At 37.9% G+C, this 27630-nt stretch overlaps 1 long non-coding RNA gene and 1 pseudogene across 2 annotated transcripts in view; both read left to right on the top strand.

The window, feature by feature from the left end:
- The first annotated feature begins 1000 nt into the window (after positions 1–1000).
- Positions 1001–27630, top strand: part of LOC141564219 (uncharacterized) — a 34472-nt gene continuing 7842 nt past the window's right edge. The window contains exons 1-4 of one of the 2 annotated variants that reach the window (XR_012488595.1): positions 1001–1210; positions 1832–1985; positions 4367–4497; positions 6344–6375. This is a non-coding gene — a long non-coding RNA (uncharacterized LOC141564219). The remainder of the gene's footprint in view (positions 1211–1831; positions 1986–4366; positions 4498–6343; positions 6376–27630) is intronic. The other variant, XR_012488594.1, reaches the window with a different exon arrangement.
- On the top strand, positions 17952–19495 carry LOC141559764 (folate receptor alpha-like; annotated as a pseudogene).

Here is a 27630-nt window from a genome sequence, read left to right as displayed (position 1 = left end):
ATGAGTTGGAAAAGGAATTGATGGCCCACTCCAGCGTCTTGGCCAATAAAACCCCAAATAGGGTTATGAAGAGTCAGGCATGAGAAAAGAGTTTCAATTTTACTTGTTGGGCAATTATTGATTATATTGATTATATTATATTATATTAATATAGATTTTTGAGAAGAGTAATGGAATCATATTTTGTAGAAGAAAGATAAGCCTGATAAAGATGTGAAGGATAGATTGGAATGAGCAGAGAGTGGAGGCCAGAATATTCATTAGTAACTAAGAATTCTAAGGGTGTTCTAGGTTTGAAAGATACCCCAAAAATTACTCTGTCCAAGAACTTTAATGTTTCACACAGGCCAGAAATTCTGTCATCAGAAATGAATGTCTGTAGAGCTAGAAGATATTTTTTATGCCTCTGGAAATTCTGCATAAATCGGAAGTACCCCAAAGGAAGGATAACACCTTAAGCTTTCCTTAGTTGACACATTCCCTTTTCAACAGCTTTCCTTGGCTGACAGTTTGCTGAAAGCTGGAACCTGGGGGAAGGAGACCCAGGACAGGTGTGAGGGTGAGTATGTGGAGAGGGAGTGTAGGAGGAGAGGAAAGCAGAAAAGGTAGTTAGGGAACAACACAGACAAGATTTATAAACTCACCATTTGGCACAGAACCTATTCTGCTGGAAGAAGAGTTCTTAACAGTTTTTTGTCATGGGTCCTTCTGGTAAGGTCTTATGGATCTCTTCTCAGAACAATTTTTAAAATTTTATTTATTTATTTACTTTTGCTTACTTTATTTTTCTTAGGTTATTATTTTGGTCTATGTTTTCTTTTACAACTTCATTAATATGGAAATGTGTTTTGCCTGACTACACGTGTATAACCTATATCAAATTGAAGTGGGTGGGGAGACAAAGAATTTGGAACTCAATTTCATTTATTTATTTATTTTTATTATTAAAGCTTTTTATTTTCTCATTTATTTATTTATTTATTTTCAAGTGGTACCAATAGTTTTATTAGGGATTATAAAAAGAAATCAGCTTCCAGAGTAAGATTCAACTTCCCTCGGTATGTGGATCCATCCAGAGATCGACTCACACATTTAAACAGAATCCCAGAAGAGGAAAGGACCTACAAGTCTGTCTAATTTGTCAAGCACCTTCAAAACAATGATTTTTCCAATTTGGTCATCTGATCTTCACTTGAAGGCCATAAGTGCAGTATGTTATTTTAGAGTTGTTTGTTCTCTACCATCCAAAACATACTATCTCATTTTCTAAAATAATGCTAATTATGAAAATTTTTACTAACATCAAGCCTATATCTGCCCCTCTGTAACTAATTGTTCCCAGTTCTGTCTTCTATAACAAAATAAAAAAAAACTAACCCCTCTTCTACATAATACTTGAAATACTTAAATACTTGAAGATAGTTGTCACTTTCTCCATCATTTTCTTGATGTTCTTTCTCCTGAGTCTCCATTCACCAGCTCTCCTTTGCCTCTACCTCCTGGATTCTCTGGATTCCTTCAATAAGGCTTTTTATTTTCAAAACATATGCATCAATAATTTTCAACATTCATCCTTACAAAACCTTGTGTTCCAATTTTTTCCCTCTCTTCTCCCCACTCCTTCCTCTAGATAGCAAGTAATCCCCAATATATGTTAAACATATGCAATTCTTCTATACATATTTCCATAATCATCATGCTGTACAAGAAAAAATTGGATGAAAAAAGGATAAAATCAGAAAGAAAACAAAATGTAAACAACAACAAAAAGAGTAAAAATGCTATGTTGTGATCCACACTCAGTTCCCACAGTCCTCTCTTTGGATTGCAGATGGCTCTCTTCATCACAAGACTTTTGGAACTGGCCTGAATCATCTCATTATTGAAAAGAGTCACATCCATCAGAAATGATCATCATTGTAATCTTGCTGTTGTGGTGTACAATTATCTCCTGCTTTTATTCACTTCACTTAGCATCACTTCATGTAAGTTTCTCCAGGCCTCTCTGAAATCATCCTGCTGATCATAGAACATTGTTTTTAAATATATAAAATAGAATAAATAGGATCACAAAAAACCCAACGTTTTCTATCTATCTCTCTGTCATCCATCTGTTTATCCATTTATCTATCCATCTATCTATCTCTTTCTCTATCCAGCTATTCATCCATCCATTCATCTATCTATCTTGCCTTTCATCATCTATCTATTCTTCTACTTAGATAGCTATCCATTTATATATATTTATTTATCTATTTATTTACTTATTTATGCCTATTCATCCATCCATGTTTCTATTCATCTACCTCTATCCATATATCTATCCATCCATCTCTGTTTATCTGTCTATTTTCTATCCATCAATCCATCCATCTAGTTATCTTTCTATTCATCCATTTATTCATCTATCTCTCTATCCAATTTTCTATCTTTCTCTCTATGCAATTATCCATCTATCTATCCAACTATCATCCATTTGTATAACCATTAATCTATCTATCCATCTATCCACCTCTTTTTTTCATCCATCTAGTTATCCATCTATTTATCTATCTATCCATCCATCCATCTAGATAGCTATCCATTTACATATACAGACATTTACCTATCCATCTATTTATGCATCTCTCTGTCTCTCTGTCTCTGTCTCTCTGTCTCTCTGTCTCTCTGTCTCTCTGTCTCTGTCTCTGTCTCTCTCTCTCTCTCTCTCTCTCTCTCTCTCTCTCTCTCTCTCTCTCTCTCTCTCTCTCTGTCTCTGTCTCTGTCTCCCTCTCTTCCCCTCTCCCCTCACGTTCACAGTCAACATATTAAGAAACCCTGGTTTAGAATTGCTCCTTGTGGCTAAACTCTTCCCACCAATCAGGGGATTGATACTTTTAATTGGAATGGGATCACAGATCAAAGATCTGGAGAGAGAAAGAACACTGGTTCTGAAATTAGAGAAAATGAGTTCAAACCTTGCCTCTAATGATTTCTACCTGTGTGACCTTGGACAAGTGTTTTAACCCCTAAATTAGTTTTTTCCTTTGTAAAACTCTGAGTTTGAACTAGGTGGACCCTAAATTCCTTTCCAACTTTGGATCTATGATCTCTGGATTTGAATCAATCAATCAGCCAGTTAATAGTCTACAAGCATTAACCAAGTGCTTCGCAGGTTTCTTTTGAACCTGAATGGGGCCTCTCAATGGTAGCTCCTTCCTTTCAAGAATATCTCATCAATTTTCCCTGCTTGTATCTCATTGGACATAGTGTCTCCTCCTTTACTTAGACTATAAGCTTCTTGGAGCTGAAGTCCCTCTTTTTACTGTTTCTGTATATCCCCAGAATTTAGCCCAGTGCCATTAACTGACTGATTACTAGACACTGGGCTAAATTCTGGGGATAACACAGGAAAAGTAAAAAATGGTTGCTGCTCTCAGGAAGTTTCTGTTCTAAAAGGGGAGATAATACACACACACACACACACACACATACACATATATATGTGTATATATATAAATCAGTATATACATGACAAGCATGGGATAGATGGAAAAAAACCTTAAACTTTATCTAAACTAGCTTTCCATCTAATTTAGCCCTAAGATTATGTAGTAAATATATAGTAGTGAACTTGGAGTCAAGAAGAATTGGGTTTTGCTTTAGACATTTCTTTTTTTTTTCCAGTTTCTTTTTTTTTAAATTATTTTTTTTATAATATTATCCCTTGTATTCATTTTTCCAAATTTGCTTTAGACATTTCTAAGCTGCCTGATTCTGTGAACGTCATTTAATCTCTATTGACCTCCATTTTCTCATCTCTAAAGTGGGAATAATATGTTAGACTTCACAAAGTTGTTATGAGGATCAGATAAGAAAATGTGTATAAAACATTTTGCAGTTTTTACAACACTGTATAAAAGCCAGCACCTAGTAGGCTCTTAATAAATGTGTGTTGAGTAAAATTGAATCTCAAAGATACTTGAGCGAGGCTATACAGATAGTAAATGATAGACCTCACATTTGACCCAGGCCCTCTATGCTTCCTAACCTGTGTTATTTTCATAGTTCTGTGCTGAGTTCCCCTGCAGATTTGAAATTTTTCTCCAGTATGTGCCTGGACTCAGATTTTGTCCTCAAAAGAAGCTTAATCCGATTTTGGGTGTATATGACAATATTATGCCAAAAGGATCTTCCAGAGCATTCAGGATCCTTGAGGCAAACATCTGGATTGTGCAATAATCTCTTTGCCCCAGGGCAACCCTGCCTATGCCTTTTTTTTTTTTTTTAAGTAAATGAATGAAACATGTGGATTTCTGTTCAAGGGATGTGGGGAAAGATGAAAATCAGCTTTCTGAGGCACTTCCCTGACTCTTGTCTCTTGCAGATTTCCCAAGAAACTTTTGAACTCATTCCAACTAGAACTCCACTCAAAAAGCCCCTGCTGTAAACAACTCACCATGCTGGAATAATATCAGGGTCGTGACCAAATCATCAGAAACCAAGAACACTCCTGAGGTGATGCTAATGGGATAAGGGATTTATTTTCAACATCACAGACACTTGGGGATGTCAGAAAGTATGGGGTAGGCTGGACTGAGAGGCATCTCTGTAAAAACCCGGGGAGAGAGAAAAATGCCTAAAGCTTCTTATCCTCCCAGCAAGATTTGCCTGATTTCTTTTCTTTCTTTCTTTCTTTCTATCTTTTCTTTCTTTCTTTCTTTCTTTCTTTCTTTCTTTCTTTCTTTCTTTCTTTCTTTCTTTCTTTCTTTCTTTCTTTCTTTCTTTCTTTCTTTCTTTCTTTCTTTCTTTCTTTCTTTCTTTCTTTCTTTCTTTCTTTCTTTCTTTCTTTCTTTCTTTCTTTCTTTCTTTCTTTCTTTCTTTCTTTCTTTCTTTCTTTCTTTCCTTCCTTCCTTCCTTCCTTCCTTCCTTCCTTCCTTCCTTCCTTCCCCTCCCTCCCTCCCTCCCTCCCTCCCTCCCTCCCTCCCTCCCTCCCTCCCTCCCTCCCTCCCTCCTTCCCTTCTTTCTTTCTTTCTTTCTTTCTTTCTTTCTTTCTTTCTTTCTTTCTTTCTTTCTTTCTTTCTTTCTTTCTTTCTTTCTTTCTTTCTTTCTTTCTTTCTTTCTTCCTTTCTTTCTTCCTTCCTTCTTCCTTCCTTCCTTCCTTCCTTCCTTCCTTCCTTCTTTCCTTCCTTCCTTCCTTCCTTCCTTCCTTCCTTCCTTCCTTCCTTCCTTCCTTCCTTCCTTCCTTTCTTTCTTTCTTTCTTTCTTTCTTTCTTTCTTTCTTTCTTTCTTTCTTTCTTTCTTTCTTTCTTTCTTTCTTTCTTTCTTTCTTTCTTTCTTTCTTTCTTTCTTTCTTTCTTCCTTCCTTCCTTCCTTCCTTCCTTCCTTCCTTCCTTCCTTTTTCTTTCTTTCTTTCTTTCTTTCTTTCTTTCTTTCTTTCTTTCTTTCTTTCTTTCTTTCTTTCTTTCTTTCTTTCTTTCTTTCTTTCTTTCTTTCTTTCTTTCTTTCTTTCTTTCTTTCTTTCTTTCTTTCTTTCTCTCTCTCTTTCTCTCTCTCTTTTTCTCTCTCTCTTTCTTTCTCTTTCTTTCTCATCAATTCTTCCTTCCTTCCTTCCTCCTCCTTCCCTTCTTCCCTTCCTCTCTTTCTTATCTTTTTCTTCTTTCCCTTGGTTTAAAATAATACATTCTGTGCCAGGCATCCCATGTACATTTAATTCAGAAAGTACAAAGAGCTCCCGGAACTGCAGTCCTGTTTGTGGTGGAGCTTGAGTCAATATGATGCTCTTCTTTCCCCTACCCCCATTCAGGACAACCCCTCTTGTACAGGAAGATATGATCTCCTCCTGCTGCTAGTTTGACCTAGCTCCTCTCTAGTGCAGCTAAGCCCCCCCCCTACTGCTCTTTAGAAGGAGAGCCCTTTTGACTTTCCTCCCAGAGAGAAAACAGAAAACAAAAGCAACTGAGCCCTTCATTCTCTGGCCAAAGACTGACCACTTGGCAAGTTTTTGCCTTATAGGACAGTGGTTTGTTCTTTGTTCTACAGAGAGAATGCTGCTGACATTCAGGAGGAGATGGATTGGAGCTATGTTGTTTCACTGGGAGGTGGGGAATGAGTTTGAGATAAGTTAGTCATGATCTCATTCCCTTGGTTTTACTTTTGAGGCAAAAAGAATTAAATATTTCATCTATCTACCTAACTGTCTGTCTTCTATCTATCTATGTCTGTCTATCTATCGATCTATCATCTGTCTGTCTTGCTGTTATCTATCTGTATATATTTATATGTAGTAATCTACATGGACTGAGTTCTTTAAAATATTTTTATTCTTCTACATAATGAATTCTTTAACATGTTTATTTTTCAGTGATCCCATTTGATCTTCAATAACTTTAATAGGTAGGTATTGTCATTATCTCCATTTTATAGTTGAGGAGATTGAGATGGACAGAGATTAAGTGACTTGTACAGAGTCACATAATTGGCAAATGTTGAAGGCCAGATTTGAACTCAGATATTCCTGAGTTCAGACCCAGTACTCTATTGTCAAGGGAATATAAAGACAGAAATGAGCCCAAGCTCAAGAAGTCTACATTCTATTGCAAAATGAATGAACATGTAACTTTCAGCTACCAATTGCCTCTAAGAGAAATATATAAGGTTAGAAAAGAAGCTGGGCAAATAGGTGGTACAATGGATAGAGCCCTGGAATCATTAGGACCTGAATTCAAATTCATTTTCAGATACTTACTGTATGACCCTAAACGAGTCATTTAATCCAGATTGCCTCAAAAAAACCAAACCAAACCAAAACAAAAAACCTGAAGCCACTTCTGGATCTCAAGAAGTCTACATTCTATTGCAAAGCTAATTGAAGGAGAGAACAATAAATTTCAGCCCATCAATCCCATGCTCTTAACTGGTCTCCTTTTTTAAGGACCATGCAGACAGATAGTCAATTAATTTCTATTGACTCCTGTTGGAAGGAATTAGGTGGTAACAATGGATGAAGTGACAGACCTGGTGTCAGGGGAAGCTTATGAGGCCAAATCTAGTTTCAGACCCTTTTAGCTGTGTGATTATGGGTGAGAAACTTAACCCAGTTTGCCTCAGTTTCCTCAACTGTGTTAGGGATAATAATAGCACCTAACCCCAAGGCTTATTGTGAGGATCAAAAGAGATGCCCCCTTTATGTCCATTATACATTATTTTCCTTCCTGGATCCTATGGTCCCTATCAAACTAGCCTATTTGCTGTATTTTAAAGTAAGGATTGTATCTCCCACCTCTGAGCCTTTATTCTCATCTACATATCTTAGAATAGAATAGAATCTTTCCTTGTTCAGTTCCTAGGAATAGACTTTCCTGAGTTCTTTCTTTAGTGTTTTCTTCTTCCTCTTATTACTGAGTTTTCTATCTGCTTGGGGTGTATGGGGTGTCCTGGGAGGATTAGCATCTCTGGTGTGAGGGGTGTCAACCCTTTTCAGGGGCTACTCATGCATCTTTAGTGTCCCACTTTCACCCAGCTCTCACCTGTGCACCAATAACATGTTGCATGACGATGGCCACACTTTGGCAAACATTTTGGCAAATGGACTAAACTAGGTTGAAAATAGCCAATAGACCTTAAACCTGGCAGTGAGTTTGGGTGAGTTATTTATTTGTTCTGTTATATCATATTGTGTTATATATTAGGGGATAGTCCTACTCCAAGTACCTGAAATCTTCCCTGGCAGAATGAGTAGATAAGAAAAAAATTGTTCCAATAGCCATGGAGGAAGATCAAGCAAACTCTGTGGTGCACGTAGAGTTTGGTTAGACCCTGAAGGCACCAAGATCATCCACTGCATCCTGGGCCATCACCAGGACTTTTGTCCTGCTACTTTGATGACTCTGCCTCGTTAAATTCGATTCACACATGAGACAAGGCATCTCTCCTCGATATCATTGGTTCTCTTCGAAAATGAAGAACAAAAAACCAATTTACCTATTTCCATATTTTTTTTCCCAGTGACCTTAGAGTATAGAAAGCTGAGGTCATTGAGTCCAACTCTCTTGTCTTATAGATTGTGAAGCTAAGGCACAGATCAGTTACAAAGCTTGCCTAGGGTCATAAAATTAGTGAACATCTGTGGTAAAATTTGAATTCTGAGTCCAAATCCAGTACTCTCCATTATATTGAATAAGTCCTAGTTGACAGTCTGATTGACTGTGGAAGTTTTCAAAGGGGAAGGGCAAATATAAATGACCTTGAGCTGCTCCTGAAAACGTTCTCGTTTCCATGGATTCTCAGAGACATGAGGAGAGCCAAAAGAAGTCATCAGTCTCCAGAAACCTCTACAAATGTCAGACTTGCTCAGCTTAAACAACCCAGCTTTGTCTCAAATAGGGGGGAAAGCTTCAGTAAAACGCTCTGCATTATTCAGTATTGTTTTCTGTGGGGAGATTAAAATTGCATCGTGTGAACGGACCTCGCTCCCTGCCATACTCGCTCACCTGACAGTGATGGAAGAGTCTGTTTTACTGAAGGCTCATTAAAAATGAAAACATTCTGTTGATTTCCAGCAAGCTTAAATTACTTAAGCCAGTGTAACAGGATAAATATTTCATGCTATAGTTTATTAAATTTCTACCAATATTATGTTGCTGCTGTAGATTCACAGGGCTTTTTAAATGCTACTTGGTGGTCCCAGAGGAGAAATTAGCTACCCCCCCCTCATTCCTGGGTCTCCACTGGTAGATCTCATGCTGGTAACCTGCTGTGCTTTTCCTGTGATCATTTCTGGGCACTACCAACTGATACCAACAGACTCTGTAGTGTAGTGACATAATTTGCCAGTTCTGCATCATTATCACTATAAGGGTGGATGTTGATTGAACCAATTAATCAACCATCTTACTCTACCCTACCCCATCCTAGCTACTTAAAGTGCTTGCTTCCAACTCTCCCCCATACCAAATTTATTTATGCACAAGTTGGTCCATATTTTGCCCGACACACTTTTTGCCTGCTGGGTCAGCTCACTGCCGGGCTGTGTCAGTGTTCCTCAGGACTGCACTTGGTCTTCCCCAGACTTGGCTTTTTTCAATTGCTGGTAGACTTTGCCTTGGACTCCAGTTTCTGAATCTATCATGACTCATTTCAACATTTTTAAGTTTACAAGGACACAGTCTGGTTTGTTCTGCCTCTGATATTCATTCATCTAAGATCAGGAAAGAATGAAAAAGAACAGAATCAGGAAATAGCAACACCATGTGTTCAAGGCCATATGGTAACTCAAGTAAGGAGATAAGGTAGCTACAGTATTGTCACTGATACTTCTCAAACTTAAAGGTTTAACCAGATTTATTCTTTCTTACTTGAAAGCTTTGGGAGAGAGATAGATAAATAATGGGGACAGAGAGAATGACAGACAGACAAATACACACACAGAGGCAGACAAAGAGAGAGAGAGAGAGATACACAAAGAGTGACACACAGAAACAGAAACAGAGACAGAGACACAGAGAGAGACAGAAAAAGAGAGAAAACTCACCAGAGAGGGATAGAAAGACAGAACAGAGACAGACACAGAGCTAGAGAGAGCCAAATAGAAATAAAAAACACACACACACACATAGACATAGAAAGATTGAGAAAGAGACAAGCAGACAGAGGAACCCACCAGAGAAATGCATGGATACACAGAAATATGAGGAGACAGAGATGGACAAAGACAGAGAAAAGTCAAGAGACAGAGACAGAGAGACACAGAGAGATGACAAAAAGACACAGAGACAAACAAAGAATAGAATTAAAGGGATAGAGTATTTGTATATTTGTGCCTTTTGTTTATACACACAATTCCAATTCAGCCACCAGATGAAAAGCTTTTTAATATCACAAAAAATACTGATGATGTTTATGCATATTCTGAAGAGGCAGGGATGATCAGAGCCCATGTTGTGTGCCACTCTCTCCGTGCCTCCCCATGCCTTGTAGCCGGCAGATCACACTGTATGTGTTTTTAGAGACTGTCCCCCTCTTGTTAACCAAGAACTAAAGAAAAATGAATGAAGGCTAGAGAAAAATAGGTAAGCATTTGCTTAGGTTTTTTTTGTTTTTTTTTGGATAGATGATAATTTTCTTGAGGGCAATTTTGTCCCCTTTGTATCTCCAGTGCCCATCAGTGCTTGGTGCATAGTAGGTGAGTAATGAATGCTTGTTGATTTCTTGGCAGGGGAAAATCTGAGTCCTTGGAAATTTAGAGAACACATTCCCTGTGACTTGCAGATGTGTTGAAAACTGGCTTCTTGCTGCCAGAGGGTAAAGCAATTAGATGGTCCAGGTTGAAAAAACAATTTTCAGGCACTGTGCAGCCGAGAAGTCCACATGAAACTTGTTTTTTTAGCACTGGTTGGAAAGAACTCACAGGGAACCGAAGGCAAGACAAGGCTGTCCTAAGCCTGATTCACCAACTTTCTTCCCACTTTCTATTACCCAGATGAGGGAGTTTTCTTGAAAGAAACTCATGCTTTCATCAGTGATTACTGCCTCATGAGGTTGGTAAACAAAAACCATCTCTGCACATGATTAGATTAAGAAGATAACTACATGATATGATTTGAGGGTGTTGTAAATCTTGACAGGTAAAGACTATCTCTTGCATTGCCCTGTCATATATCTGAAATTCCCAGCTTTTACAGAATCACAGGATCCCAGAAGGACCTCAGAGGCTGTTTAGTCCAACCTGTGGTGGAAAAGAGAATCCCACTGATGGAGTGCTATTTATCATCATCAATCTTCTGCTGAAAGACCTCAAGTGAAGAGAAGGCCATTTGAGCAGCTATAATTGTCAGAGGATGAAGCTAAGTGGTGAAGTAGATAGAAGTCATGAAGATTCATCTTCATGAGTTCACATCCAAATTCAGATTCTTAACCAGTAAGTCATTTAACTTTGCCTCAGTTTCCTCATCTGTCAAATGATCTGGAGAAGGAAATGGCAACCACTTTAGTATTTTTTCCAATAAAATCTCAAATGGGGTCATGAAAAATTGTAAACAACAATGATTGTTAACAGATCTTTTTCCCTCCCCTGACATCAGACCTAAATTCTCTGTCCTATAAATTTGTTGCTCCTGGTCAATGCTGATCCCTCTGCCACATGACATCCCTTCACATACTTGAAGATAACTCTCATGTGCTCTTCTCTATCCCACTTCCAAATTTTTTTCTTCTTCGATTAAACACTTCTCTCTTCCACTTTCCCTGACCTTTAACAAAGCCTTATATCTCACGGGAAGCAATGTATTTCAGTGAAAGGAGTGTGTAACTCTATGAAGACTGGAAGCCAGTTTTAATTTTTGTCTGTGTGTCCCCAACACTAAAAATAAGTACCCGGCATTGACTAAATGTTGATTAAATTGGGTTAAAGAGGAAGAAAAAGCAAGAATTCTACATTTTGAGTCAGAAAATCAGGCTTGATCCTACATCTGAGGATAACTTAGTCAGCTAGTCAATAAGCATTTATTAAGTGCCTACTATATGCCAAGCACTGAAGTGCTGAGAATACAAAGAAAAGCAAAAGAAAGTTCTTATCTTTGAGGAAATGATAATTTAATGGGGGAAGTCCAGGTTGGACTATGATCTTATAATCTTCATGCCAATTTAAGATTAACATCCATCCTGCTTTTTGTCCCTACCCTCATCTGGAAAAAAAAAACAATAGAGTTCTCAACTCCCTTCAATCTTCATGCAATTCTTATCAACAGATATTTCTGCACCTACTATGTGCAGAATACCCTCAAACCATATCATGTAGTTATCTTCTTAATCTAATTGTGTGCAAAGATGGCTTTGTTTACAGCATCATGAGGCAGTAATCATTGATGAAAACATAAGTTTCTTTCAAGAAAACTCCATCATCTGGGTAATAGGAAGTGGGGAATTTTTTGTCTTGTTTTTTGATACCTGTGAGTTCTTTCCATCTAGTACTAAAAACAGGTTTCATGTGGACTTCTCAGCTCCTCAGTGCTTGAAAATTGTTTCTTAACTTGGGTCATATAATTGATTTATCCTCTGGCATTTTCCAAATGAACTCCCTCTTTCCGATTTAGTTTAAAACTAACAAATCCCCATTTGGAACAGTAGCTCTCTAAAAGACAGGGCACGTATGTTTCTGATTTAGAGAGGCATATTTGGTAGTGAAACAAAACAATAGTAAATGTAAAGTCCTGCACTCAGGTGCAAGAAATTATTGCAAGAGCACAGCAAGAAAAGAAGATTTGGTTGGATAACAGCAGGTCATGAGGCCCAGTGTGTGTGTGTGTGTGTGTGTGTGTGTGTGTGTGTGTGTGTGTGTGTGTGTGTGAGAGAGAGAGAGAGAGAGAGAGAGAGAGAGAGAGAGAGAGAGAGAGAGAGAGACAGAGACAGACAGAGAGAGAGAGAGAGAGAGAGAGAGAGAGAGAGAGAGAGAGAGAGAGAGAGAGAGGACACACAAAGAGAGATATAAATGAGAAATGGTATCTGCTCTCAAGTTGAATATAGTCTAATAGGAATCCAGAAAATATATTTGTTATGGGAAGAAAAAAGAATCACTTATAACTAATGATAGTACCATTACACTATAGTATCTACATGTAGGGTATATGGAGTATTTAGGAAGGATTAGAAACTCTGATATGAGGATTGCTCTTACATGGATCAAATGATATAATATTTGTAAAGCACCTAGCACTATGTGCTAGGGCATATAGTGGTGTTTAATAAATGCTTATTCCCTTTCCCTTCCTCTCTAAGGTAGGTAGTGTGTTTTTAAAAATTTTATGGATAAAGAAACTAAAGATCCGAGATGAAAAGTGATTTTCACAAAGAAGAAATGTACTTATGGAATTTATAATCGCTTGCAAAAACTAGGAAATTGTGATGCTGCTGCTGCTACTGGTGAACATTATGATGTAGTGGGCAAGCCTTGGAATCAAGAATTCAATTTAATTTGATTTAGGCCAATAAGCCTTTATTAAATAAATGATATTACAGTTCCCCTACTCCCTACTCTATTAGCTGACATTTCATAATTTTTGGAATCGTGGAGAGTGTGTATATTTGCGTGTGTGTGTGTGTGTGTGTGTGTGTGTGTGTATGTATGTAAGAGAGAGAGAGAGAGAGAGAGAGAGAGAGAGAGAGAGAGAGAGAGAGAGAGAGAGAGAATGAGAGAATGAGAAAATGAGAATTCAGCTACATTGGTGGGGGGGATGAGGGAAAAAAGAAAAGAGCTAGACGTTGATTTAATTTGTTTTGCACAGCACCTTGAAGAAAAAGTATCCAATTTGGGGCCAGTTGCATTTAAAAGGAAAGTAGAGACCACTTTTCAGCTAGCTAGCTTTAGTCTATTCTGCATTCATCCTTTTCACTAAGTAGGATCAGCAGATCAGAAGGAGCTGTCCAGCACGGATACTGCTAAGCAGTGATGCAGCAGCCAATCTTTGGAGCCCAAAGGAACTGACCCATGACAGTTCGGGAATATCTTCTGTGTGTTTGTCATGGCAGACATTCCTCCCTGAAAGAAATATTACTTGTAATTGTGTTAGTCCTAGAGTCCTGGCCATCTTCCAGTTAAGGTAATTCCTTTCTACCCAAGGTCTCCTTTGCAACTTCAATCAGATAGCTGATGCTTTTACATTGACTATCCCATGAATATGTCACATTACCAGGAACGTCTCAGTCTCTGGGTTATAAATCAACTGTCCTTCCAAATGAACTCTCTCTCTTTCCAATTTAGTTTAAAACTAACAAATCCCATCAAAACAACAGCTTTCTAAAAGACAGGGACATGTATACTTCTGATTTAGAGAGAGGCATAATTGCCAGGGAAACACAGTGACGGCTAATGTAAAGTCCTGCACTTAGGTGCAAGAAACCAATGCAAAAACACAATAGGAAAGGAAGATATGGTTGGATAGCAGTAGGTCATGATAAAAGACTTGTGGATTTTAGTGACCCCTACTCCTGGCACAGTGGATAGAATATCAGATTTTGAATAAGAAAGACTCGTCTTTTTTTTTTTTTTGATGTAATGTTTTATTGACAGAACATATGTATGTTTTACATTATCCCTTGCATTCACTTCTGTTCCGAAGTGAGTCCCTCCTTCCACTCCTAGATGGCAGACAGTCTTATACATGTTAAATATGTTATAGTATATCCTAGATACAATAGATGTGTGCAGATCCGTACAGTTCTCTCTCTCTCTCTATTTTTTTTCTTTTTCCTGAGGCTGGGGTTAAGTGACTTGCCCAGGGTCACACAGCTAGGAAGTGTTAAGTATCTGAGATCAGATTTGAACTTGGGTCCTCCTGAATTCAAGGCTGGTGTTCTATCCACTGCACCACCTAGCTGCCCCCTATACGGTTCTCTTGTTGCACAAGAAAATTGGATTCAGAAGTTAAAAATAACCTGGGAAGAAAAACAAAAATGGAAACAGTTTATACTCGTTTCCCAGTGTTCCTTCTCTGGGTGTAGCTGATTCTGTCCATCATTGATCAATTGGAACTGGATTAGATCTTCTCTTTGTCGAAGATATCCACTTCCATCAGAATACATCTTCATACAGTAATGTTGAAGTGTATAACAATCTCCTGGTTCTGCTAATTTCACTCAGCATCAGTTCATGTAAGGAAGACTCATCTTTCTGAGTTCAAAACTGACACTAGCTGTGTGGCCTTGGGCAAGTCACTTACTCTGTTTGCTTCAGTTTCCTTATTTGTAAAATGGAACCACTCTAGTATCTTTGCCAAGAAAACCCCAAATAGCATTACAGAGAATTGGATGTGACTGAATAATAGCAATAGCAACAAAGTTTAACATGAATCAGTAGTGTAAGATGATGTCTTAGGTGACAGAATGTTCAGGATGAGGCAGCTGCTAGTACCTGGTCAGACCATACTTGATCAACCTACATGTGTAATATTTTGTGGCTCTAGGCTCCACATTCAATATGTAAAAAGAAAATATAAGGTACACACAGATAAGTATGAGTAGAATAGTGAGGATCATGTCCTATGAGGATCATTTAAAGGGATTGTGAATGTTTCCATTTTTAGAAAAGAGGCTTGGGAGGGCTATAGTAGTGGCTGTCTTCCAAAGTCTGAAAGACTATTCTACAGAGACTCTTATATATTAATATATTTATATATATATATGCATATAAATATAAAAATAATACATAAAATGGGTAGAAGTCATCTTAATCCAAATTAATAAAACATTTCTTAAACACCTATCATATGCAAGGCACCATACTAGGCACTGGGTATACAAAGGCAAAATGCAAGATGGTTCCTCTCTTCAAGAAACTTTCTTACCATTAGAGTAAGACCAGTAGGTGAGACCAAGGAGATAGGCTTAAGCTTTATAAAAACAATGTTCTAACAATTCAAACAATCCAGTAATATAATATACCTTGTGAAACAGTGAATCGTTCTTTGGTGGAAATATTCAGCTTGCAGCTAGATGACTTGGAGTTTGTTACAGAGAAGATTCCTACATTGGGCAGCAAATTGGATTTGCTTTTTCAAAGACCCATTCTAATAGCATTTAGATCATAGGGAATAACATATGATATTAACCTAAGTAAGTATTGTTATGAGTCATGAGTTTCATAAAGATCTCTTGGCACCTAGACGAGGCAGTGGAATTTTTTTTTTTGGTGAGAAAGGTAGGTTTATGTGAATTCCAGATTGATAGGGGAGAGTTGGAGGAGTCCTCTGTTTCTAGATTAATTTGGGTGCATGATCAAATGGAAACACCACTGGAATTGGAGGCAGACAATCTGGATTCAAATGTCAGCTGTGATTAGTCAACAATCACATTTTAAGCGGCTCCTATGTTTCAGGCACAGTGTTAAACATCAGAAATGCTTATTACCAGTATGAACTTGGGGAAGACAATATTACCTCTTGGATTCTCAGTTTCTTTATCTGTGAAATGTGGGGATTGGACTAGACCTACTGCCTGGAATGTTTTCTGAGCTAGGCTAAAATGTAATTAGGAAATAGTTGACAAAATAATAAAAATGAAATAGAATATGATATTAATTTATGGCTTTCCAAATCCATATACAGCACACAGGGATCTTTTTTTACAGTTTGATGGTCTCATTTCTATTTAAATTGGTAATCACTGGAGTAGATGATCTTGAAAGTTCCTCCTCATTATAGATAAACAAATCTTGGAGGTATGTTGAGATGCTGTGATAGAACTTTTTGGCTACATAGAAACATATCTGGTGAGGGAGGATTGAGAGATAGATGAGGTAGGAATATTTCTTTCTTTTCATTGGTACAATAGCCTTCTAATCTCAAGGTAGAGAACAAATCTACTGTTTGGTTTAGGAGTCTAGAGATCCTTATGAAATTTAGGGTTCATACTCATCCTTAATTCAACTTAATTCAAGTTCAGCATGTCTGAGTATTTGTGAGGTGGTTTGAGGTTTTCTTGGCAAAGATACTGGCATTTCCTTCTCATTTTACATATGAGGAAACTGAGGCAGACAGAGGTTAGTTAAGTGACTTATAGAGGGTTATATAGATAGTAAAGGTCTGTGGCCACATTTGAATTCAGGTCTTTCTGACTCCAAGCCTGGTGCTCTGTCTACTTTGCCACCTGGCTGCCCCCTCAACCTTTACTAAGTGGCTACCATATCTAAGGTACTCTGCATGATTCTCAGGATGCAAGGACAATAGGAAATAATCCCTTCCATTGAGGAATTTACATTCTATTTCATCCCTGACAGATACCCCCAAATGTTGGCAGATGTTTGAGTGAAATAATTCTATATAAAGACTGTGTTACAGATACCCATGTAGATGCTTTCTTCCTGGTTTCTTGTCCAGGTGCTGCTGTGAGGGTGAGGATTGGGTGCTGACTCACTTTATTGACTAACAATAACTGGTCCTTATGTTCCTGCAACAGTTTTTAGTTTGTAATTTCAACAAATGTTTACTTTATATTCAGCCCATCTGATCCTAACAACACTCCAGTGTTAAGCAGACTGGGTATTATTCTCTCAATATTAGGAGTTGAGACTATTGCTCCAAGGTCATTCTTGTAGCAAGCCATAGAACAAGTACCCAGGCCTAGTTCTTTTTTCTCTTAGTCCAGTATTCTTTCTATGATGCCCAGAGGCTCTCTACCCTCTTTGATCCAATAGAAACAGCTGCATTTTGCTGACATGCCTTTAGAATCTATCACCCTTGGAATGTTTCAAAAATGCAAATACAAGTGAGATTATGATATTTTACGTAAATAAGCAATGTAGCAACTCAAATCTGGTTTGGGCTGTCAGCTGAATCCACTGGAGAGATATTAATGTTGAAATATTTGAGTGTGTTCTCATGGAACATTTATTGTGGAACACTGGGCTCCAATAAAGCTTTTATATAAATTATTCATTATGGAATTCAGAGGAAATGCCAAAAACCCTCCCACCAAGGGACTGCTGTTTTTTTTTTATTACCCCTGAAGAGCTAGTCTTAACCACTAAACCATCATGTAGGCCTGCACTGTAATTAGTGGGCAAAGATGAATGGGTCTGGCAGCATCTTCCTGACCTTACATTTGCAGTTTTTCAGCAGGCCTTTTGGTCACATTGCTTCTCTTCATAGCATAGTTAGATGACTTAGTATATAGAAAATTGCTCTTGGAGTCAGAATGATTCTGAATTCAAATCCAGCTTCAGACACTTCCTAGCTGTATGACCAGCCATGTCACCCTGTTTGCCTCAGTTTCCTCATTAGTAAAATGAGTTGGAAAAGGAAATGACTAAGCAGTACTTCTGTCAAAAAACCAAAAAAGCAAAAGAGACTTATGAAGCATCAGACATGCCTGGAAAAGCACTGAACAACAAACATTTTCTTCTGTGACTGCTAGCTTTTCCTCAAGAATGATATTCCATTTCCCACCTCCATGTTTTTGCACAGGTACAAAGGTGTTTCCCCATGTCTGAAAAGTACTTCCTCCGCAAAGCCCATTTCCACCCCCTCTATAATCCCTACTTTTTTCAAAATATAGCTCAAGTATGGTCTTGAGGCTATTTCTGATTGCTCTAATTAACAGTATTAACTTCTTAAAATTACTTTGGGTTATTTAAAAAAAATTCTTTTAAAAATAGTTCATTTTCCCCCCAATTACATGTAAAGTTTTTTTCAACTTTTTTTTTTTAACCTTAAAAAGAGTTGCTGTAGGGCCAGATAGGTTGTGAAGTGGATAGAGGACCAGCTCTGAAGTCAGGAGGACCTCAGTTCAACACTTCCTAGTTGTGTGAGCCTGGGCAAGTCACTTAACCCCAATTGCCTCAGTGTACAAAAAAAGAATAGCTGAAAACATTTTTGCGTGCATAAGTCCTTTCCTTTTTAAAAAAATCTTATTGGGGTACAGACTAAGTAGTGGTATTTCTGGGCCAATGGGCACACAATTTTGTAGCCTTTTGAATGAAGTTCCAAATTGTTCTCCAGAATGACTGGATCAGTTCACAGGTTCATCAACAATGCACTAATGTCCCAATTTTTCTACATCCCCTCCAACATTTGTCATTTTCCTTTTCTGTCATATTAACTAATGTGAACGTAATTTGCATTTTTTTAATCAAGAGTGATTTAGAATGACTACAAATAGCTTCCATTTTTTCATCTGAAGTCTGCTTGGTCATTTTCTTTGACCATTTATCAATTGAGGAATATCTTATATTTTTATAAATTTAGTTAGTTTTTTATATAATTGAGAAATGAGGCCTTTATCAGAAAAACTTGCTGTAAAAATTTTCAGAGGTACTTTGCTATTACTTTGGGCTCTAGGCTTCCTTGGAATCTCAGAGAACCAAAAGGAGATAGATCTCCTAGATCATTTCTCAACCAGGATAGAGGTTGCTCCTCTTGGGCCTCATGGATATGGCCCACGGGCTTCAGAAGGATAATGATCTGTTCAACATATGCATAGATGCTAAGCACCCCAAATTTGTGTCTAGTTCAGAAGATGATCTTCACCACCAGTGATCCCCACAGAAGAAAAATGCCTGCTTCTTGGTAAACACAAGTCTTGCTTCCCATGAAAATACCCCCTATCTCTACTATTTCGACTATAATCACTGGGCATGATGACCTTGGCCTGCAAACACTACAAAGATACAAGTCTCTACGAGTGCTCCACAATGTAGGATCCTGGATTTAGCTAGTATTTGCAAGTGGGAGGAGGGACTGTATCCTGAATGTTCCCTTGTGCAGGAGGACTGTAACCAATGGTGGGAGGACTTCTGATCCTTGTATACTTGCAGAGAGAACTGCTGGTATTGGACTTTAGAAATTAATAAGTGTCCAGGCTGTCTGCCACTCTTTCACATTTTACTTCCCAACGTCAACCTCATTAGGTGACAACATTTGGAGATACTCTTATAGCAGAAGTTCTTTTGGTCAGGGTAGTAGTGATATAGTTTGACCCAGCTCAAGGAAACCCCGATGAAGCTGGGTTTAGTACTATACTTTTTTGACTCTGCCCCAAGCGTCTTCAGTTGGGGTACTAATTTCCTCTTCTTGACTTTGACTGCTATTTCTTCTCTGGAGTTAACCCTCATCAGGCACGAAATCTAGCAATCTTCATCCAAGATTTACTTCCAGTCTGTGACCTCTGAACCTCAGCTTTCTTCCTGATATCCCTTGGCTCTCCTGAGACTTTGCCTTCCTAATCTGGATTCTTCCCCTTCAAACTTAATCTGGAAACCTATAACCCCACATATTTTGAATTTCACAGACCTCACTCTAATCTTGAGGGGGACAAGGAAGGAGTGTCTTCTTTCTCTTCCCTTTTTAATAGCTCCAACTTCAATCTTCTATCTCTTCTTCTACATAGCTAAACCTACCCTATCTTTTCTTTCTTTTTTCTTTTTTGCTGATGCAATTGGTGTTAAGTAATTTGCCCAGATAGGAAGTATTAAGTGTCTGAGACTAGATTTGAACTCAGGTCCTCCTGAATTCAGGGCTGGTGCTCTTTCCACTGCACCACTTAACTGCCCCTACCCTATCTTTTCTTTAGAGGAAATTAGATAAGATTTCTACCTTCTCTAAAGCAAAATTCTCCTTACTCCTTTCAAGTAGGGATGCTTTCGTTGATTATATTTGTATACTTGGCCTATAGATAAATAGGCACTTAATAAATGTTGATTGATGTAAAAAATCCCCCCTCCCCCAGTTTTCTGTTTACTTTCTAATCTTGGTTTGTGAAAATATTTTAAATTTAATGTAACCAGAATTAACCTTTTATATTTTATTATGATCTTCACCTCTTGTTTTGTCATAATTTTTCTCTTATCCACAGATCTGTGAGATTGACTATTCCATACTCCCCTAATTTTTTTATAGTGTCATCCTTTATGTCTAAATCATGTACTCATTTTAACCTTATCCTAATGTACAATGTGAAATTCTGATCTACATATATAGTAGCTTACTTTTTTAAAAAAAAGCTTTTTATTTACTTCTCTGATATATAGGATTAATTTTCTTAGTAGAATGTAACTTTCTTGAAGATAAAGACTTTTTCATTTTTGCTTGCACCTTAAGTAGTGTCTAATATACAGCAAGTTCTTAATAAATGCTTGCCCCATTGTGGAATTATTTGAGGAATTACTTGAGCCAATGGATACTAGGATCACATTTCCTTCCTTATTCCATGAAGTCTCTGTGCTCAACTGAACTAAATTCAGAAATAGTTGGAAAGATGAATTTATCCTTAGGGTAGGGCAAATTATCAGGACTCTCTGTTAAGTTAGTCAATAAATATTTATTAAGTCCATATTGTGTGGCAGTTATCATGTTAGGTGATGGGCAATAAACAGTACCTTCCCTCAAGAGCTTATAATCTATTGTTGGAGACAAAAAGAAACAGGAAAAGAAGGGAAGGGAGAAGAAGGCATGATAGAGATATCCAGAGGAGAACAGCCAGATGGGAAATAAAGAGAGGGCTGACCTGGGCTTCCTCTTTAAATGGAGGCTCCAACAGGAGAGGATTCCACTGTTCAAACAGGAGGTCAGAGTCGCAGAGAGGGGTGAGGTGTAAGTTCTATGGCTGATGTGACACATTTTTGATTACTTTTTCACCAAAACATTGCAGACTAAACACAGTAGCTTGTTTCTTATTAGTAGTATTCCCCTCACACACTGTTCCAGTTAAGCTGTCCTGCTGGTTTCTATTCAAGATATTCCATCTTCTACCTTCGTCCATGTCCTTCTACAAAAGTGAGCTTGAGCAATCCTCATCTCTACTTTTTATAATCTCTATAGCCCCTAAATCATAGCTCCATGGTTTAAGAGTGGTTCCTACAGGAAGCCTTTCTGGAGTCCTCTGCAGGGGTGGGTTGGAGCCAACTCATACTGGCAAGATGATTATTAAATTTTCAGTGTGAGCATTTACAGTTAGGAAATTGGCCAAAGTTAACAAATCAGAGTTTGATGTATTGTTTGGTTACTTGTGTATATTTAAGAAAGTGATGGAGAAAATATGCATAATACCTATTTAACTTAAAAAATGGGTTCTGCCAATTGATAAATCATCCAAAAATGAAGAACTAGAGTACATTATGACATGCAAAAAGGATAATGTTGATTGTATTAAGTTAAAATGTTTTTGTACGAACAAAACCAATTCAGACAAGATTAAAAGGGAAGTAGAAAACTGAGAAAAATTTTTACATCCAAGAGTGCTAATAAAGGCCTTATTTCTAAAAAATATAGGGATGAGAATACAAGCCATTCTCCAATTGATAAATGGTCAAAGGATACAAATAGAAAATTTTCAGATGAAGAAAGCCAGTTCTAATCACATGAAAAAATATTGGGAAATCACTATTAATTAGAGAAATGCAAATTAAGGAAACTTTGAGGTATCACTTCACACCTGTCAGATTGGCTAAGATGACAAAAAAGATAATGATAAATATTGGAGGAGATATGGGAAAACTGGGACACTGATACATTGTTAGTGGAGTTGTGAAAAGATATAACCATTCTGGAGAGCAATTTGAAATTATTCCCAAAAGGCTATAAATTTGCTCATACCCTTTGTATATAATATATCTATATCTATATCTATATATCTATATAACATATATCTATCTAATACACATACATACATATATATATATAACATATATAATAGTCTCACTATTACATCTGTATCCCAAAGATATCATAAAAGAGGATCCACATGTGCAAAAATGTTTGTAGCAGCTCTTTTTATAGTGGCAAGGAACTAGAAACTGAATAGATGTCCATCAGTTGGCGAATGGCTGAATAAATTATGGAATATGAATGTAATGGAATGTTATTGTTCTATAAGAAATGATCAGCAGGATGCTTTCAGAGAGGCCTGGAGAGACTTATATGAACTGATGCTGAGTGAAGTGAGCAGAATTAGAACACTGTACATATTAATAATAAGATTATGTAATGATAAACTATGATGGATTTGGCTCTTCTCAGCAATACAGTGATTCAAGACAATTCCCATAGACTTGGGATAGAAAATGCCATCTGCATCCAGAGAGAGAAATATGGAGACTGCACGTAGATTAAAACATAATATTTTTGCCATTTTTTGGGTAATTGTTTGTTTTTTTTCATGTTTTTTTCCCCCATTTTGAAATGATTTTTATTGCACAACATGACAAATATGGAAATATGTTTAAAAGAATTGCACATATTTAACATGATTTCTTGCTGTCTCTGAGGGTGGGAGGTAAGGGAGAGAGGGAGAAAAATTTGGAACACAGTCTTACAAAAATGAATGTTGAAAACTATCTTTACATATATTTGGAAAAATAGAGTGCTATCGAGAAAAAACAAAATGAAAGAATGAAACAGAAGATTTAAAAACATAGAGTCTGCTTTTAAAGAACTGGTTGTTAAACATTAACCAGCATGTGCCCCCATTCCCCGTCATGCTCTAGTTATTATTGTCCTTTTCCCTTTTTTTTCATGGCTTTGCATATCATGCATTTATTATTTTTGGATTGTTTTATGTCCCCTCTCCTACTCCCACTTTGCATATTATAGTCCCTTAATAAATGCATGTAGTACTATTGAACTTGTCATCATCATAGGATATACTACCAAACAGGAACTTAGAGATCATAGATTGAGAGCTAGGAGAGACCAATCTGATCTTTTATTTTTTAAACAGATGAGGAAACTGAGATTCCGAGGTTCAGTATAACATAGGGAATTGCACTCCTTTCCAGTGGATGTTGACTTGTATGGTGTTTGGAAGGAGCTGAAGGAAACTAATCACTAGTGAAAGATAACTTAAGTAGAAAATGGAGACTCAAAGCATGAGCAGTGACTGTCAAACAGTTAGTTAATGAATTTAGCCTGGTGGTACAAATGCTGTTCTCCAAAGTGAGTCAATAAAAGATAAAGATTCTCAGCAGCTACTGTGTGCAGAGAATTATTATAGAATGTAGGGAAAGCTGTGTTTTCCTCAAGAAGCCTACAATCTAATGGGAGAAAGGAGGGGTGCAGAATGAAGTCACAATGATCACCAATGTTCCAGTGACAATGATTTCCTTACTGTTCTTTGCATAAGACATGCCATCTCCCTTTATTTTCAAGGGCTAACAGGCTATCCACTGTATCATTTAGAAGTACCTAGAAAGTAGGGAGAGAGAATGCTTCTAAACACTCATCCTAGGACTTTGCTTTATTTGCTTTATTTCTACAGTTTGAGACTCATATTGTTTCTTTAAAAAATTATCACAATTGGGGCAGCGAGGTGGTGCAGTGAATAGAGCACTAGCCCTGGAATCAGGAGGACTTGAGTTTAAATCTGACCTCAGACACTTAACACTTCCTAGCTGTGTGACCCTAGGCAAGTCACTTAACCCCAATTGTCTCAGGAAAAAAAAATCATTACAATTGTAATTATTGTAAGTTGACTTAGTTGGACATAATAGTTGTGTTCAAGCTATTTAAAGGGCTATTGAGTCTTAGGAATTAAATATATTCTGCTTGGCTCCCATCAAGCCATAGGGTAGAAGTTAGAATGAGGTAAATTTAAACTAAAGGTGGGGAAAAACTTCCAACAATTAGAATAAGCCTAAAGTGGATGGGACTGCTTTGGAAGGGACAGCAAATCCTCTCTAGGGATGTCTTTAAACAAAGACAAAAATTGGATGCCCCACTTTTTGAGAACTTCATTAAGGTCATAGATTTAGAACTGGAAAGGACTTCAGACATCATCTAATCCAAATCCCTTATCGTGGGAGAAACTGAGAAGTGCTTAAGGTTCAAAAGGTAGCAAGGGCTGAGTTGGGATTTAACCTCATGGTCAATGCTTCCAAATCTATTGTTCCTTTCATACACCCTGAATTCTTTTTCAGGAAATGGCTGACTTAGATAGTTTTTTGACATCCTTTCCCATTCTCAGATTTTGGGATTCTGCGGTTACTTCCCAATTCCTGCACCAAGGTGCTACTGGGAGATGTGCTTGAACACGTCCTAGTCACTCATCTTACCATCTTTCACACGAGACGGAAGCTTTACTTCAGGGGCTGCAATTTGCAATCAGAGATGACTTTTTTTTCACCTTGAATGCAACAACTTGGATAATTTGAAGGTGCAGCTGCACCTGACAATTAGTTTTTTCCATTCCTCTTCTTTCCCAGGGAAAAGGTTACCTTTCTTCTTCTTATGTCTCTGCCCTCTTCTCACTAGTGAGACCCAAATATGACACCTGTGCTAATATGGGGCATAGGGTTGGGAGCCAGAATAAGACCCAACTCAACTGGCATTTATTAAGCCTGGCAATATGCCAGGAGCTGGGGTTACTCAGACACAGAGGAAACATTCTCTTTTCTCCAGGAATTTGTGGTTTCCTGAAAGATAGGCGTGTTCTTCAACCCATATTTCCTGAGCCCCTATAATAGACTACTGTGGTACGCATTGTGGAGATGGGGATATGGAAATAAGTAAATACAGTTCTTGCCCTCATGGACTTGCTTTTTAATAAAAACTATCATTTATTTAGGTAGCAAGATTTGCAAATAATTATTGTCTCACTTGATCTTTATAACAATCTTGCTAGGTAGGTACTTTTTTTTTTTTTGTTATTGTTCAGATGTGTTTCAATTGCATTCAAGATTTCATGATTCCATCTGGAGTATTCTTGGCAAAGAGGTACTGGAGTGGTTGCCTTTTCCTTCTCTAACTCATTTTACAGATGAGGAAACTGAGGCAGACAGGGTTAAATGACCAGTCCAGGATCACATAGCTAGTAAGTATTTGAGCTAGGTACAAATTTAATTTTCCTGATTGCTCATCTAGCACTCTACCCACTGCACCACCCAGATGCCCCTAAGCAGGTCTCTTCATCAGAAACTGAGAAGAATAATACTTGGATTACCTATTCCACAGGGTTGTTGTTGGGAAATCATTTTGTAACTTCAAAGTGCTTTACAAATAGGCTTTATTGTTATTATTGCAATCTACCTTATAGATTTAGAACTTAGGAGACCTCAGAGGACATCTAATCTAATCCTCCTCTTTTTATAGTTGAGGAAGCTCAATAATGATCAAAAGTAGGATTTGAATGTAGGCTCTTCAACCTTGGAGTTAGTTTCCCAGGGCCAGAAGTAAGCCTCTATAAAGCAGGATTATTGACTGGGGCCTGGGATTTGCATCAGCCCCTGACATTTTCCCAGCCCAGTCTGACAAATTGAATGAGATTCTCTGTTATTTTTGTTTTTGTTTTGATTCAGATATGTGATTTCATCAACTTGAGGTACTTTGTGATCTGAAAACTCCCTCTATCCAGTCAGATCAGAACCTAGTTTATAGCTTTAGAGAATCATTTGTAAGGAATGGAGGGGGGGTGATAGAGACAGATACACACACACGCACACACAAACAGACACACAGAGAGAAAAAGAAAAAGAGGCAGAGACACAGAGACACAGAGAAATAGAGAGATATACACACAGAGAAAGAGGAGAGACTAGAAGAGACATAGATACAGAAAGGCACACACACACACACAGAGTGAGAGAGAGAGAGCGAGAGAGAGCGAGAGCGAGAGCGAGAGAGAGAGAGAGAGAGAGAGAGAGAGAAAGAAAGAAAGAGAAAGAGAGAAACAGATACAGAGGCACACACACAGAGACAGAGAGACAGAGAGGGGGAGAGACAGGGAGAAAAAAGAGGGAGGGAGAGAGAGAAGGAGAGAGAGGAAAGGAGAGGAGAGGAGAGGGAGAGAGAGAGAGAGAGAGAGAGAGAGAGAGAGAGAGAGAGAGAGAGAGAGAGAGAGAGAGATGAGAGAGGGAGAGGGAGGGAGGGGGGGGAGGGAGAGAGAAACAGAGACAGAGACAGAAAGAGAGACACAGAGGCACACACACACACAGAGACAGAGAGACAGAGAGGGGGAGAGAGGGAGAAAAAGAGGGAGGGAGAGAGAGAAGGAGAGAGAGGAGAGGAGAGGAGAGGAGAAGAGAGAGAGGGGAGAGAGGGGAGAGAGAGAGAGAGAGAGAGAGAGAGAGAGAGAGAGAGAGAGAGAGAGAGAGAGAGAGAGAGAGAGAGAGAGAAAGAAATAGAGAGATTCTCCAACGCTGGCTCTCTATCCAACGCTGGCTCTCTATCCATCACACTGTGTTGCCCCTCTCCTCTGCATAAATAAGACCAGGTATAATAACTCATCCCATTTCTATAGAACTTTAAGATTTTTCTTTGAGGACACAGTGAAAGTATAATTCTCACCATTTTTTATCATTTATTTGTTCACTCATGTCCAACCCAACATGCCAGGCCCTTCTCTTAAAGATCCCTTTACACCCAGTAAATAGCAGAGATGGAATTCAAACCCATATCTTTCCTGACAATAAGTCCAGTGCTCTGACCTCTAATTCACTTTGAGTTAAGTAATAAGTCTGGAGAAGACAGATGTTTAAAAAAAAAGTCTTATTTGGAAAGGGTAAGACACAGATATTTAACATGGAAGATTTTGACCAATTCCAGAGCAGGGACTACGGCCCCAAGGCAAAACATAAAACATAGGAGAAAGAAACTTTCAAGGGGAAAGAAAAGGTTGAGAAAGGCCTAAATTACAGGCTGATATCTGAATGGTATCAAATAGAAGCATCTTTAGTTTCCCAGGGTATGGAAAAGGGAGGAGAGGAAGAGAGGAACCTTCAGAAAGAGACTTCTTTATTTCTTTAAATTCTTTTCTCCCCCCCCCCCCGAATTTAACAAATGTCAAATAAAATGTACATTTCCATGTACAAAGTAGAACAGAAAAAGAGGACTGAAATGACATTGTGAATCTATTATGTACAGTTTGCCTTTCCTTTAAAAAAGGCATATAAAAAATTGACATCTAACTTCTAAAGCTTTCCTGTTTGTCTGTGTTTCCTTCTGGCCTTCCTTCTGTGCATTTAAAAATGCTTCAAAGACCTTTTGTCTTTCTTTGTTTGGCAATCTGATGAGTGTGAGAATGAACCTAGGAGTTTTTTTAGTTTTCATTTCTTTAATTATTAATAATTTAGATCATTGTTTCATATGGATATTGATAAGTTTCTTTGGGAAGCTACTTTTGATCTATTGGGAAATAACTATTGTTTTTATGTATTTGAATCATTTCTTTAAAGTT

Source organism: Sminthopsis crassicaudata, chromosome 3 (assembly GCF_048593235.1).
Source record: "Sminthopsis crassicaudata isolate SCR6 chromosome 3, ASM4859323v1, whole genome shotgun sequence".
Classification (NCBI taxonomy): domain Eukaryota; kingdom Metazoa; phylum Chordata; class Mammalia; order Dasyuromorphia; family Dasyuridae; genus Sminthopsis; species Sminthopsis crassicaudata.
The sequence above is the reverse complement of the archived record's forward strand: the minus strand, read 5'-3'. Positions and strand labels throughout refer to the sequence as shown.